Below are 15,674 nucleotides of genomic sequence, written 5' to 3' on the forward strand. Positions count from 1 at the left end.
TTCTGGCTTAGTGCGCCATGTAATACACGGTTTGTGAACATGCGCGTAAACGCATCCAAGATGGCTTCTAACAGCATTAACAACATTGCGAGAGTGGTTCCATGTTTTCCTCCTTTTAGACAAAAGCTTTCACTCATATAATCGCATATGAGTCGATGAACCCAAAAATTATTTCCAGAAAAATTTGTGCCCTTTCGCGGTGTAGCTTTTCTATTGCAGCAAGTCAAGTGAAGCGGAGATTGACAGAGATGCCGAAAATGACCGCGAAAATTAAAACTCAAAAATTCCAATTAAAAGTGATTTTGAGAATCGAAATGCTGAATATTTTGGATACAACAAGCCAAGAGGATATTCTACACAGGCGTAAAAGGTTGATTTCTATAACAAGTAAGTTTTTGCATTTTCATTTAACAGAACGAAATTGCATACTCCATTTTGCAGATACGGCGGCCATATTGATTTTGCCCCCAGGGCATCCTATAATGCTTATTGAAGTGATTTATTCTTTTACTGTGATAATTCTCCCCCCCCTCTGGGGGGGGGGGGAGTGGTAAGGGTACAGACAGATCTGAACTGCCTGGTTTCCATTCCTTTCGCTCCTGGTTTCCCACTCTTACCAAGTGGAGTTCCTGCCTCTTAGTGCTTTTTTGACAGCAACATTTTATGCAATGTTGCAAACAATCTCTATTCCTTCCGGCTGACACCAATTTGGGAATCCCACTTCCCGCCCTTTCTTCTCCCGCATCCCATAGAATCCCAACCTTTGATGGTTATAAAAGGTGGACACCTCCCAAAACTATAAAAAGTAATCATTTGGAAAGCATCAAAAGCATCTTCCTTTATTCTTCCTTATTCATTGGCCTTACTTATGGATGGTAGGTGGAGTTTGAAAATTTAAGGTGTATGTGAATACACCACATGATAAAATTGCATAATAATAAGTCTATGCAACAATATGAAATTCAAGAAATGATCAAAAAATTAATGATTTTATTCCATACTGCCAAGTGTGAAAATCCTTGTACTTAAATATTCAGGGAGTTTGTCTCCAGAGGAGTTTTGAATTCCTTTGTACAACTATACTTCTGTTTGATTATATTTCTGTTATAATATCATAGGTGACAAATTGAAGGCGTAAGCGCAAGAAACGCACTTTGTGTTTTGGCCAAATTGAAAATTCTCACAAACAACTCCAAATTTCGCACGCAAGTTCGTTTACGTGTGCTCAACACTGCCCTGTATTTAGTTTTGCTGGTCTTTCCTTCGTTTTCGAAAAATAACACATGCAAAAAGACAAGGTTTTTGCTTGTGCGGCGTCTTTTGACTTTTCTTTTACAAACGATAAACAAAGGAAACCTTTTGTTTCTCAAGACGATGAAGTCAGCTAAATTTTTAGGGTTACAGTCCTAGCCCTAACGCAAAAGGTAACCCCAAGGCCGTAGGGTCGGGGTTAGAGTTTCAGATTAGGGTTACAGACTTAGCCCTAACGCAAAAGCCTAGCCCTAACGCAAAAAAAAAAAAAAAATAAATAAAGTTTAACACTAACCCCAAGGGATTAGGGAGTTAAGCCGTTTCAAGTTAAGTTTAGGATCAGAGTCAGCCTCAACCTTTTATAGATCGCGCTTTTAATGCAACTAAGCTTTCACGCCAGTTTGCTTGCAGCTAGCTTTTCTGCAGTCTGCTTGCGGTTAGCTAGTTTTTGTTGTTTCGGGCAAGACTATTTTACTCTGTTTAGTGTTACCGTTAGCTGTAATTTGCCGAGGTGAAAGTGAAATAAAGACTGATTGTTGATTGAATACGCTTGCTCGTGTTGTCACATTATACTAGTTTTGCTTTCAGTTGAGTGCCGCCGGCTTGCTCTCACTTCTATCTCCACTCCTTACATCATCACACATCTACAAAATCCCGCGAAAACAAGATAAACTAAGGCACGAATCGATTGATTGATTTATTGATTGATGAATATTTAATGAGACACAGAAAATAATTTTGCGAGGGAACGTCCCCTGGGGAACATATAAAGAATTTTTTAAAGTCTAAAACCAGGTCACTTCTCGGCAACTTTGTCGCGGCAGAACCCAAGCGGACCCTGTAAAACTCGCGTTGACGAAGTTCCCGGCAAGAAACCTCTTGTTTTAGACTCTCTGTGCGGCCAGGCTCAAAACTACCTTGTTTGCAACGTTTTTTCCGAAGCGCTAAACAGCGCTGTTGTACAAAACAAAGGCAGAAACATCACTCAGTTCTTCGAGCGATGCTGTAAACTTACGGGTATTCAGACTTAATGATGTCCTTCAACCACCTGGCAGCCGCACTTACGCTAAAACTAACCAAAGGCTTCAAATGATTTTCAGGAACAAACGGCCATTTTTTTTTCTCTCTTTCCTCTCACGTGACACCTATCAGGTGGCATCGCGTCACAATGTGTTATCCAGTCCTTTTCGTAAAGCGAATCCTCAAAATGGTGGCTAAGGAACTAAAAAGCATGGCTCTGACACGTTTTTCAACCTCCCCGGACAGTTAAATAACGCTAGAAGGAAAGATTTACACGCGATGTGTCGAAAAACTCATGCTGCTGGCTGACTGTGGAGAACGTAAGCTTTGCAAAACGCCTTTGTTCTTTGCATACGTAATTTCTAAAAAACGAAGCTAGATTCAGCGAATTTGAATACAGATCAATGTTAAGCACACGTAAACGAACTTGCATGCGAAATTTGGAGTCGTTTGTGACATTTTTTTAATTTGGCCAAAACACAAAGTGCGTTTCTTGCGCTTAGCCCTTCAATTACTCCTTAATTTTGGCGCGAAATTTCAACGCTAATTTATAATTTCACATGTGAAATTATAAAATTGCCATGGCAACGTGGTTAGCGGCAAGATGGCGTCCGGAATAAAAGATGTTTTTAGGCTTTAACTTTGTACATTTTTGCTTGAATTTCATCTTAGCCAGCTAGCCTTGGCCATGTACTAAAACTTTTGATGATATTTTATATTTCAAAACGTCAAAACGACTTCAAGACTTAAGCCAATTACATAAATGGCATCGAGCGAATTTTTGAGCGTTTTAAACGGGTGCCGTTTTCAGTTCATTCAAGACGAACTATGGTCATAATGTGAGAAATAATTGACAGTTGATTCATCTTTGAAATTTTTTGTCAACGGCAAAAAGGAATCTCTGAAATGTTTTATTCAAATACTAAAAAACCTTGCGAACTTAAGCAATGTATGCTTTCAACTTTTCAAAGCTCAGAGTTCGCGATGCAATGTACCAGTCAAAAACATCAAACGTAATTTGTCACCTATGATATTAAAATGTAATCAAATGGTATACTTGTGAAATTAGAAAATAATTTCACTTGCATTTTGTCAAAATTCTAATAATTTCCCTCGCCTAAAGGCTCGGGAAATTATAAGAATTTTGGCAAAACGCGCGTGAAATTATTTCCTAATTTCACTCGTCACCATTTGATTACCCATACTAATTTCATATGCAGACTTAAGTTTTTAATAACAAACTGGCACACAAGAGCTCATGCAGATGCTTCACAACAGTGCAGTTGTTCTTGTCTCCACATCCACCACTGAATTTAAAATTACAAAACATCTTTATGAAACTACAGACATCACTGCTGTGAAGAATGGTGGTAGAGTGATGGCACAGAAATGCCTTGAGGCAGGGATCACAAGTTAACTGGGAAGTTAAAAAAGGAGACCTGTGCAAGCAAATGGTAATGTTTACCTCTGTGTCCTTGGTTATAGTCTAAAAAAGTCTTGTGTTTAAGCCTAGTGGCCAATCATGACAGAGTTTGTCCCAGTTTCCATAGCATGAAGTGTCTAGGAGTACTCCCCCTGGATGGGATGCTAGTCTATCATAGATCTACCCTTAGCATTAATTCTGACTCCCATGCAGGGATGTAGCTGAGATTTGAAACTAGTGGAAATTTCTTTGCTATAGGCAGGTACTTGGGCTTCAAAATCTACCTAATTTCCCATTTCTCACCCTTCGTAGGCAGTAAAATCCATGCAACAGACAGGTATTTTATGCGGCTCCTGGCTCCAATCTACATCCCTGCTACTTGTACACCTGCAAGGTATATACAAGTGGATACTGTATGATTATTGCGTTCGACGAAGGAGAGCGCAAGCCTAATTCTGTTTTGCGTCCTGTGTCTTTTGAGTTGGTAGGCCTGTGCACTGTTATGCGAAATGAATCGAGCCGTAATGCGCGCGCAGGTGTATGGACTACAAATTGGCCGCCCCGATTGATTTTTGCAGGGGCAAGTCTCGGCCGGGAAACTGGTGCGACGATATTTTAGTCTCGTTTTCGCATTGAATCGTCCCTTTTGTCGTCTTTGGTCGCTGTTCTGCACGCGTGCTTCACGAATTCGCTAGAACATTTCGTTTAGTCGGTAGATTGTGTACTTAGTAAAACTGTTTACTTTCGTTCTCGTACAAGAATCGCCTCTTCTGTCGTCTTTGGTCGCTGAACTGCGACCAAAACTGACCGTTGCTTGTGGTCAAATAGCAAATGTTCTGAGTTGTATAGCTCAGCGGCCATTGTGCCACTTGATCATGGCTTGTGATCAAATAACAAACTTTCCGAGTTATGTAGCTCGGCGGCTGTTGAGCCACTTGATCATTACTTGTGATCAGAACACGGCGTTATCAAGTGATGAGGCTCGCATTTGTGTTAAACATTTGCACGGTGTAGACGACATCAGAGCAGATAAAGGGATCGAATACAACCGAACCATTGTTCAGTCAGATGAAGCGATCGAATACAACCGAACCATTGTTCAGTCGAGTAAATGTGGCACCGGAAGCATTCTTTTGTATAACGTGACCAAATCACGTCGTGCACAGAGTTCTGTCCAGACTTCGATAAATGATACCCACAATAACAATGATAGTAAGCTTATAAAGAGATATAAAAGAGATGTCCGTGTTGTAGCTGGAAAGATAGGAGTTGTTCTGTTGCTATGATCTCTACAAATGCTGAGAAATCTCAGGCTGTGAAAAAAGCAAAAAGCAACAGGAAACGAGACAGAGAACCAGAGAAGAAATAAATACAGAAGTAGACTTAAAAAACTACTGAAACATAATTTCCCAAGCTCCTCACTTATTAGAAATTTTTGTAGAAATTATAAGAAATGGTTTATTTTGTGTAACTCTGAACATTTTTACAGTAAATATGTTTTTTCATAAACAAACAGAAAGAGAAAAAAAGATACAAGTATTGCACTGGTAAACAGAAGGAGTTATCAATTGACATGCTTCAAACAAAGTCTGACTTCAGTCACAATGGCGCTTTTGGTCATATTTTCCATAGTTCAAATTTAAAAGGAGGTACGCTTCCTGCAAATGACAGTTGTAATTTTCCTTGGGTATCTCTTAATGAGAGACTTTCATTAATAAGTTTAATGCCTTATGATGTTGGTGGGAGTGGAGACTGTTTTTTTAGGTCAGCTTCACACCAACTGTATGGAACTGCAGAGTTGCATTTTCAAATTCGTGCTGCTGGTATTAGGCACTTGAATAATCATCCAGAATTTTATGTTGAGAGCGTTTCTGACAATAGTTGGCAAGACTACATTCAGCAAATGTCAACACCGGGAACTTGGTGTGACAATGTAATTATCCAGGCAGTAAGTATTTTTAGTTGAAAGCAAATTCTGCAATATTAATTCATACTTCAATAGATTGCTGTTTCAAGTAAAAAGTGCTTTCTATGGAATTCACATGTTGCTGTTTCAAATATAAAATAATGTTGTCTGTAACCTTAAAGGAACAGTGCCGCAGCTGAGTTTAAGTTTGAACTTAAGTCAAGTCAACATCAAAAACTACCCCACCTTTCAAGCCTTACTCGAACGCATTCCCCTAATCGCTGATTACTACTAGTTATACTTTACTGTGGTTTAGTTATTGTGCAACAACTGTCTCATTTAATTTCTGATTGGTCAAAGCATGGTGTCTACCTTTTACCAAATTATTTCTTATAATAGTCACAATATTCGGCAAGTTCATTATCAAAAATTGCTCAGATTCAAACTAGCTTACCTGTGTGTAGTTTTATGATGTAATGTTATTGCAGTTTTCAGTGACATGCAAACTCTGAAATTCAATCCTCAACCAACAGCGAACACTTTTTGCTGCCATCAATCATCTTAGCGGACTTCTTGGGAAACAGAAATTCAGTAGCTTCAACCGGGTCAAAAGTCATGTCCAACAGTTGTGATTGGAGGATTAAAATTCATTTTGTTTGTTTCTGTTTTTCATGGTTTGTTGGCTGTTGCCATAATTATGATTGACAGGAGCCAAAAATGCAATTCGTTAGTTGAATTTTAAATTTCAGAGTTCCCATATCACTGAAAACTGCAATATTATTAGTGGTTCCATACTTCTACCGGTACTTACCATATAAACTTGTCCAACACACAGACCAGTGAATTTTCCCAAGCCATTAAGGATGGAGGTGTCATACTCAGTGAACCCAAGAAAGTTATACCACCAGAAACATTTTATTTAGGTAAGAGGCTCTGGGGCTAATGTACCATATGAATGCCCAACATTTCTCCACAATGGCACACATGCCAGGCAAGGTGTGGGTGGTGGGAGGGTCTGAGTGCATGTTCCCTCAGGCATTTCTGAAATTGATGCTACTTGAAAACCTAACTTTGAGTATTAAGGTTCTTATGCAATTAAATCTCTGTAGCTTGGAAAATAATCATGGCAAATGGAACTGTGTCAAAAGTATTCTCAATTTTTATTTTATCTCAGTGACTATTTCTACAGAGTTGCTTGCAAAAGCTACTAGTTTTTATTTAATTTGAAATTGGAGTTGCAATATTATATGTGAATTTACATTAATTTGTAAGAATCAAAATACTGAAATCCTCTTTGTTTTCTTGAGATTGAGCCAAAATGAATGAGCGTAGAAGATCAAAGGGGCACAAATGTTTTTTTTTTCATGGGGCCAGTCATTGGGATGCCTCACAAGCTCTTTTCAGTTTCATCCAAAGCCATTCTAATTGATGGGATGCGCACACACATGTATATATACACAATCATTCAAAGAATGATGTCCACTTGATCACAGCATGTTCAATGTTAGTTGTGTTGTTTCATTTCCCTAGGGAGTATAGCTAAAAGGAGGGGGCCTGAAGGGATAAAATGGGAACTCGGATTTGGGCAAATTTTCATTGAGAAAATGAGATTTGGGTCACTGCGAGTGGGAATCACAAACAAGAAATTGAAACTGGGACTGGGATTTGGGGAGAGATGGGATTGGGCAAAATTTGGGCTGGGAAATGGGATTTATACCCCCTCCCCTTCAGGACCCTTTAAAGCTTTCATTCTGCCCTAGCTTTCACTGATGTTGTTTTTTGATTTTGTATCTTTTATTGTCTACAGATTTTAGACCAAAAAACAAAAGTAAAAAGTGGAAAAGATTGCCATATTCAAAGAGATGGAAGGCCCACTTAAAGAGACGAAAATAATGTTACTTTTTGTCTTCAATGTATTGTTTTGACAGTGCAGATACTGTACAAGCAATATTGTAACACTTGATTTTTATTTCTCATAGAACAACCTGGAGGTCCAGCCAAGAGGTGTTTTTGTTCTAAGAAATAACAAATAAAAAACAGCAGATTGTAGTTGGCGGCTTTTAAAAATTACGCGCATGATTTTTCGCTGGCTTGTATGACTTGAGGTCCATTAATAGTTATTTATATCAGTAGCAAAATTCAAGGTTGGAAAGTCCGGAAAACCTTTTTTAGTCAGAAAGGCAGCGATACGTATACATTCCATTAGTTTTATAAACAGCAGAGAAACGGCGAAAAAAAATCATTCACTTGTAAGTGCATTTAAATGACGAACGAGTGGTAAAGGTGTCCAATTAAAACAATAAGAAGTTGTAATTGGACAGCTTTAATTGGTAACTTACGTGATCGCGCTCTTCTATTACGTAAAAAGAGTCGTGTGGAGAACAAATCACAAACGAAATTATTTCGTTATTGATAACAGGCGAAAGAAGGTAGTAGAGTCAAAAGGGTCGGGGCCTTGAGAAAGAACTTCAACTTTAAGTCTTGCCCCACATCCTTGACCCACAGCATGGTAAGTAGTAGTTACCTTCACGTATCCTCCTTGTGCCTCGTGGCATATAGGGCCTTCACAGAGTTTTTCCACCTTTCCCGATTGGTTGCGGCTGCGGTCCACATTTCCTCCCATGAGCTTGAACCTGCTTCTTTCCTTTCTTTCTCCACTGTTTACCCTCTGACGTCACAGGTATCAGAGTTTACCCTCTGACGTCACAGGTATCGCAATGTTACCCGCTCATGGACATTTGGCGGCAAGCAGTTTCATTGTTGGGTGTCATGTGACCATGTACTAGCCAATGCATGCAATGGCTTTCGTAGGAAAAATAAGGGGCTATATAGCAACAAAATTTGCTTGCCACGAGCATCAACGCTTAAAAGATACTGGGTAAATTGTGTCAGCGTGCGAGCATCTCAGTGGAGTACAAGCGTTACTCGCGACCTTTGTCGTTTCATCTCGACACTCGGTTCTTTTGTAATATTGTTCTACTATTTTCTCAAGATGCTCTCATGACACTAACTTTACTCTGTATATTACAGACAAGTTATCGTTTGTTTCCTCGAAGTAAAATTCGGAATTGAAGTAACCTGCGATCAGGCTTTCTTTTTTTCGCGGCGGAGGGAAGGCAAAAAAAAAGGAAAGCCTGATACAATTACTTGTCAAGTCGTCTGCCGCCCCCTAATTAAAATATCTGTCAACGTCGTCCCGGTCGAGAATGTCGGCGATGCCATCAGATAAGCGTGATTAGCGCCTTCAAATTATATCTTTACTCTCACAAACATGTGTTTGAATTATCCTTTTTGAACGAGCTGATCGGATGGTTTTTAAAATTTGTTTTCTGCCAAGGCTGATTTTGTGTAAGGCTCAGGTCAGAAATTTCAAGGCCGTAGTTTTCGTCACTGGCACGATCGTCTGGCGTCTTTGGTGGTGTGATGTAATACTCTTCGACACCATTGGTAGTAGATCACGCTCTTGCCGAATCCAGTTTTAAGAACTCAAGTGGATTTAATGTTAGCCAGTCCCATGCGTTTGCTTCTACTATTCTATTACGTACATTATAGCCCTCAATCCAGCGCCTTCTTTGAGACCTCTAAGGCCCCGTTTACACGGGTCCGGACAAATATTTGCACGGACAAAAACTTGCACGGTTCCACCTTGCGTTTGCACGGGACCGGCGGAACTGGACGGAGTTTTGAACGTCTAAGTGTTCAAGTTTGGGACCTGCTTCTTAAGTGTACAAAGAACTTCGACCAAATTCTGATAGAAAAGTTGAAAGATTGTAATATCTTAAACTATTTCATAGATGCCGATATTCTAACGTGTTGCATCACAAGTGTAACTGAAAGGCCTTCTAAACATCTGTCAAAAAATATCGTAGAGAAACACCATTGTTACATGAATGGAACGGGTCAGTGGTCATATAGCAGCCAACATTAGAATGGATCTTTGCAGTACATTCCATCACAGGCCAAAACGATTCAAATTGCCCATCTAACTATCCCTTGGAAGTTATCTTTCCGAAACCTTTACAACGTAAAATCGACCGGCCCCCACTCCCCTCTACGTTTATACCCCTCCCCCTGGTTAAAGGTCCATCTGTCTGGGCTAGCAATAGATATGTAGAATAGCCCCAAAGGATGATTTTTGACCCGTTTACTCCTGTTAAAGATTACAATTTTCACGCGGAGTTTTTTGGAGGTGAATAGCAAAGGATAATCGGATTTTGAGTAGCCAATCAGCGCGCGCCAAAAACGCTATCCACTGTTTAAGTATTATACTATATTTATATATATATATATATATATATATATATATATATATATATATATATATATATATATATATATATATATATATATATAAAAACAAAATGTAAAGGGAAGTCACAAAACACAACCCGCGGTCTGGCCAGGACCTCACGCATGCGCACAACCTATCACCTGGGCAGTGGCAACCATGGACAGCTGTTTCGGCCTTGTTAGGCCTCATCAGCATGGCATAGCCGTCGGGCAGCAATAAGACTAGAAGCCCTATGTAGTCTGCCCTTTACTGCCGAGGCGGGTGCAAGGCACCCCTTTAAGCGCCAGCTCCACACAAGCCATGTGGTAAACTGGGGTTGGGGACATCTCGTCCTCCGGCAATGCGTGTGGGTGTGGATCACTTAGAGCGCTCTAAGTGATCCACACCCACACGCATTGCCGGAGGACGAGATGTCCCCAACCCCAGTTTACCACATGGCTTGTGTGGAGCTGGCGCTTAAAGGGGTGCCTTGCACCCGCCTCGGCAGTAAAGGGCAGACTACATAGGGCTTCTAGTCCTATTGCTGCCCGACGGCTATGCCATGCTGATGAGGCCTAACAAGGCCGAAACAGCTGTCCATGGTTGCCACTGCCCAGGTGATAGGTTGTGCGCATGCGTGAGGTCCTGGCCAGACCGCGGGTTGTGTTTTGTGACTTCCCTTTACATTTTTTTTTTTTTTTTTTGTTTGTTTATATATATATATATATATATATATATATATATATATATATATATATATATATATTCCCGTTAAAAGCCCCACCTGATGGCAGCCCTCTCACATCCAACTGTTTCCACATAACGTATTGAATGTCCTCAAAGAACACACACTCGGAGACCCAGGGGCGAAACAAAGTAAACCCGGTTTCTAGAGAACTTGGGTCTCGGAGAATGCAAAGAACAATTGACTTCAAATTTAAACAACTGGAATAAGCAGACATGAAAAACAAACACCAACGTTATAAGCATTTATTAATTTAAACAAATCTTCCTTACAAGCTTAAAACTACTCTCGCAACTCACAAGCTCAAAATCTGGTCGCCATCTATTGCTGATGTGTGTAGATGGTTAGCCTGGTATGAGGACTGAACTAGCTCACGAGAACTGGAAACATAATCTTTGCTTATCTAGGAATAAAATAAGAAAACTGGAAGTCCGTAACGAGGTATTCATCGCAATAAAATTATTTACATGTAAAAAGTATAAGCTTTTGGCAACCTGTCTTGGTCGGATACAAATGTGAAAAAGTGAAAGATTATTTTACGACGGTTCGGAAAAATCTTTAAAAAACTGACCTTCTATGCTTGTTTTAATCTTTTCAGAAATCTCAGTATTTTCTACTTATTTACGAGATCTACACAAATGAGAATGGTATAATATAAAAAGAAATTGGACGACAGCAAAACAAAAGGTACAATTATGTTGCTTCGGATCGTTCGGGAAATTTTAACTTAATTACACAGTTTCTTGAAGTCATATCCATACAATTTTGAAATCTCCTGCCTGAAAACAGTTTATTTTTTCTTTTCTTTTAACTAACTCTTGTACTAAGATAACTCTCGCAGGTTTCACTGTTGTACCAGTCTAGTCCATTTTCAAGGGAATCTTGCTACTAACTGGGACGCTCGCGCTTGTTGACATCGTCATACATTCTCTTGGAAGCTAAAATAGAAACAAGGTAATTCTAAACAATACTAATCATGTTTAAAGGAATGCAAATTAATAGTTTTTCTTTTCAAGCATTTTTGAGGGAAGGGATTTAGCAAAATTTGGGAACCTAAAAGAAGTCAGAGGAACACTTACAGGGCGTACTTTAAATCTAAAAATGAGAATTACACTAGGGCCGCCAAAAAAGCATTTTCTTCTAGATTTATTTGTTTTCAACCGTTTGGAGCGTGAAAAAGTTACATTTACATCGTCTAGAACTTTCAACCTCTTCAGGGTTCTCTTCAGGACATGATAATGAATATTATATAAGTCACTACGTTAAATATGCTGGGCAAGTAAGAAAATAGCACATGAACATTGATTCCCTAAGGTGCTAAGGTGCGGTGCATTGATTCCCTAAGGTGCTAAAAAGCGGCCTGAAGTAATAATTCGGATTATATAAACAGACGAAGTGAGAAATATATGAGAAAACAAATGGTAGGAATTTCCCAGTTAGTGCTTCAAACCACTTTTTAACGCTAAAAATATAAGGGATACCCCCTTAAAAGCAAAACAAGGGCCTGGGTCTACCCATAAGGCCCTGGTGCCTAGGTCCCGCGGACCCATGATCCTTCGCTGGCCTTTTTGACGCCGTGAAATAGACAGGCAAAGCAACACCCTATAAATACACCAGGGAAGGGTGAAGGGTGGGAACCTCATATATTTCTCACTTCGTCTGTTTATATAATCCGAATTTTTACTTCAGGCCGCTTGGCGGCCCTAGTATAATTATCATTATATTTCACAGACTCCGTTCGAAATATATGAGAAAACAAATGGTAGTTTTTAACGCCACTTGTATAAGCAATTAAAAAATCATAACACAGCCAGTTTCCAAGTAAACTTAAATGAGAGGAAAAACCTCGATGTCAGTGTAGAACGGCCGTGTTACATCTACCTTGAGGAAAAAACCTCCATAGCAAGGTTTAAATTAAACATGGGATAACAGTAAAATGTGCTGAATGCAGTTTAAGCACAAGACCAATAGGTCATCTAATGCAAAAAGTAAGTGTGAGAAATTTACTGGCGGCTGCTATTGTAAAAGAAACACACACTAGCATAGCTTTAAAATATGACTGTCTATTCCTGCTGCACACATAAAAATTTTCTAGCCAGCCCACAATGCGTTATAACGGTTTGTGGGGCAGTCTAATTGAAATTAACAACTAAACGGTTGACAGAATGTATGTTTCTAAAAAGATAAAATAACTAAATATCGTTCAAGACATTATTTGGGAGAAAGCTTTTTGCCTTGGTCAAAGACGGGCAAAAACTGCTTCTGTAGGTTTGTCTGAATCGAGCCTGAAATATCAGATTTTCTAAGCATAATATAACATATAGCGAGTAAGAAAGACACCGCAAAAAACTCCGTTAGGAGAGTTGAGGTCAGAGATAAATGTAAACTCAGGGAGAACAACTTCCTGGCTGGGTGAACTTAAAGTGTTAGGGGCTATAGTAGCTTTTTATAACAATGAATAACGTGTGTACTACCGCCCGAAAACATACACCCATTTGCCGCGGTTTTGCTTAAGGCGATTTCGCCTAGAAACTCCGACAGACGCGGCCCGGGCGGATTTTTCTGGATTTACCGACGTCTGCCGCGGCAAGTGAGGCCGCGGTGTAGTAAGTTATAACGGCAGTTTAGATAGGCTACAGATACGCTTGTGTTATGTTCAAGAACGTAACATTTGCCGGTGTGCCAGTGATACCGTAATTCCTTGCCTGGCAAAAAATAGACGGGTTCCAATAAACTTGGTATACGTGACATACACCAAAATAAATAATTATTATTATTAAAAACGACTTATTTGGATAATTGTGGACCCAGATTTTCCTCTTGCTTTCATAGCAGATCAGTCATTTTCTCGAAGGAGAAGTTTGTTTAGTTAAAGCCCAAGCTTTAAAATAAAAACTGAATGCGAAAAAATATGCTTGAAGTGGTATAAAATAATAGCAACTAATTGAATTACTCAAGTCGCTTAAAAACAAGGACTTCACGCATTCCATTTAATTTGGCACTGCAAAACTGTCCACATTTCGCTATGAAGGAAAGTTTTTTACGCCAAAAATGCATTTATAATAATCAATTTACATTACACCATGTAATGTAAACTTATGTAAACTTTGAGGTTATGGAAAACCCTTTAAGCGATTTTCTTATCTCATGATCTGCAATCATCTGCTTCTAAACGTGAAATAAATGCGACAGGATACTGTCATAAGTCTCTGAGTTTAATGTCGATCTGACAAACAAATAAACATATGGGTATTCGCCAGGTTCACTTGTAGGCTTTTATTAGGACCGGAACGCAAAAGGCGGGAAATATACAGGCATTTGCCAAATGGCTAGTAAAATCAGAACGATAAGATTTGATAGCCATAGGCTTCGCAATGTGATATTCCGCGAAGCAGACAGTGAGAACAGTGTAGAATCTTGCTGCTTTTTCCTGACGGAATGGTAAAATCACTAACATTGAAAACAATTATGAAACCCAGTAAGTGGGTAAGCACCGATGTTGGAATATGAATGATTTTCCAAGGTTACTTGTAAACCTTAAGGACTGGTGGAGAGCCACTTCAGAGTGTTTTGACGACTTCCTTAGTTGCTGAAGTCAAAGGTTTATAAGGACTTGAATAGACTTTCACTTGAAGAAAGTTGAAAGAGGCTTAATCAATTCTGTAGGGCCAAACACAGGCCGAATGGGCGGGTCTTGAACCGGAACATATTCGCGTACGAAAAAATAGTCAATTTTGAGAAAAACTCGTAACGAGAACTGAAATGAACGAGTCCTTAAAAAATGTACTTGACATAAAAACTCCTGGTAAAAGCGACGCTTTTAAGCAACTGATGTTTTCCGTCTGGAAAGGTTCGGTACAATGAACTTCATTCGATCGGGTCTATCACTAACTAGACACATGGGTCCTAGGTTTTTGGTACCAGGAAAACGAGCTTCCGTGAAAAAAATCGTGTCGTGAAAAGGGAAATCTTTCATAAAGATCCTTTTCGTGGTAACCTATGAAGTGCTGGAATAATACAAGAGCCTCCTGACCCGATACGTGGGTAAAGGTGGAGACATATAGGGATGGTATATTAAAAACCGAAGGCTCATGTCTGAGAACCCGCAATGATGAGGAGAATACACGGTACGGTTTTGGGGCGATTTTTAAGTCACAAGGCGCTAGGAGTAATTGTACTGTGCGAGTCTAATTGACTTCACCTTTTGACCGTCGTCAACGCTAATTCTGGCAACTAAGTTTGGAACGGTGCAAATACACATATCAAGTGGGTTGCTAATTGGTTAAGCTGTCTCCTTGATGTTTGCTACAAAAGAAGGAACTATATAACTTTGTTTAGAAAAGTATTGACTGTATAATGCGCCATATCTTTTCCACTCCCTTTTTCGGTGACAGCTTGGGGTTAGCTCTGCAAGGGTTACGACCTGGTTCAGGCTGCAAGAAACACTGTTTGCAGAGAAAAAAAGAGCCATAGTTGTAATTTTGAACAAATTTACTGTGGTAAAATTAAGTTTCTATTTATCTGTCTGATGTCTCAAAATAGACAGAAAAGCATTTGCTCTGCCAGCAGGTAAAGCTTGCAGCATGGTTAATTATCACATAAGTTGGACCTCAATCATACACCAGGGGCACCATACATGGGGCCAGTGGCATTCTAGAAGTCTAGGCAAACAATGAACATTGGACCTTGTCCCTTTCTTGGACAGAATATCTCATTCGAAGGGAAACTTGATTTGACAATTGCTGATCAAGTTTTGGGAGCAGATAGTGCATCCACTTGAGGAGTTCCCAATCTTCCAGAATAAGAAGATATTGCTTATATATAACAAGAACATTGAGAAGCTTGAGAAGCTTAAAATCGGGCGCTTTGCCTTGAAAGGCAGGGTTCAGTACAGCAGAAACCACGAAGCAGTTACTTAAGTAGCACTCAGTCCGACTGTGTTTGTGTAAGTCACAGGGCTTGCATGAGCTGTATTAGTGTGCATAATATAATATCTAGAACGTTGTCGAGATTGCATTATTACTTAATGACATGATGGTTTCAATTTATAAATGTATCT

At 39.5% G+C, this 15,674-nt stretch overlaps 1 protein-coding gene and 1 pseudogene across 2 annotated transcripts in view; one reads left to right on the forward strand and one right to left on the reverse strand.

Annotated features, from left to right (window-relative positions):
- The first annotated feature begins 39 nt into the window (after positions 1-39).
- Positions 40-7,887, forward strand: LOC144645436 (large ribosomal subunit protein uL18m-like; annotated as a pseudogene). The gene is made up of 4 exons (XR_013569270.1): positions 40-387; positions 3,492-3,725; positions 6,436-6,523; positions 7,408-7,887. The product of XR_013569270.1 is annotated as a large ribosomal subunit protein uL18m-like (transcript).
- A 2,958-nt stretch (positions 7,888-10,845) lies between these two features.
- Positions 10,846-15,674, reverse strand: part of LOC144645260 (uncharacterized) — a 114,874-nt gene continuing 110,045 nt past the window's right edge. Inside the window, exon 14 of the mRNA XM_078504749.1 lies at positions 10,846-11,553. The gene's annotated coding sequence lies outside the window, so the exon portion shown is untranslated. The remainder of the gene's footprint in view (positions 11,554-15,674) is intronic.

This window comes from Oculina patagonica, chromosome 3 (assembly GCF_052425735.1).
Source record: "Oculina patagonica isolate OP01 chromosome 3, crgOcupat, whole genome shotgun sequence".
Lineage (NCBI taxonomy): Eukaryota > Metazoa > Cnidaria > Anthozoa > Scleractinia > Oculinidae > Oculina > Oculina patagonica.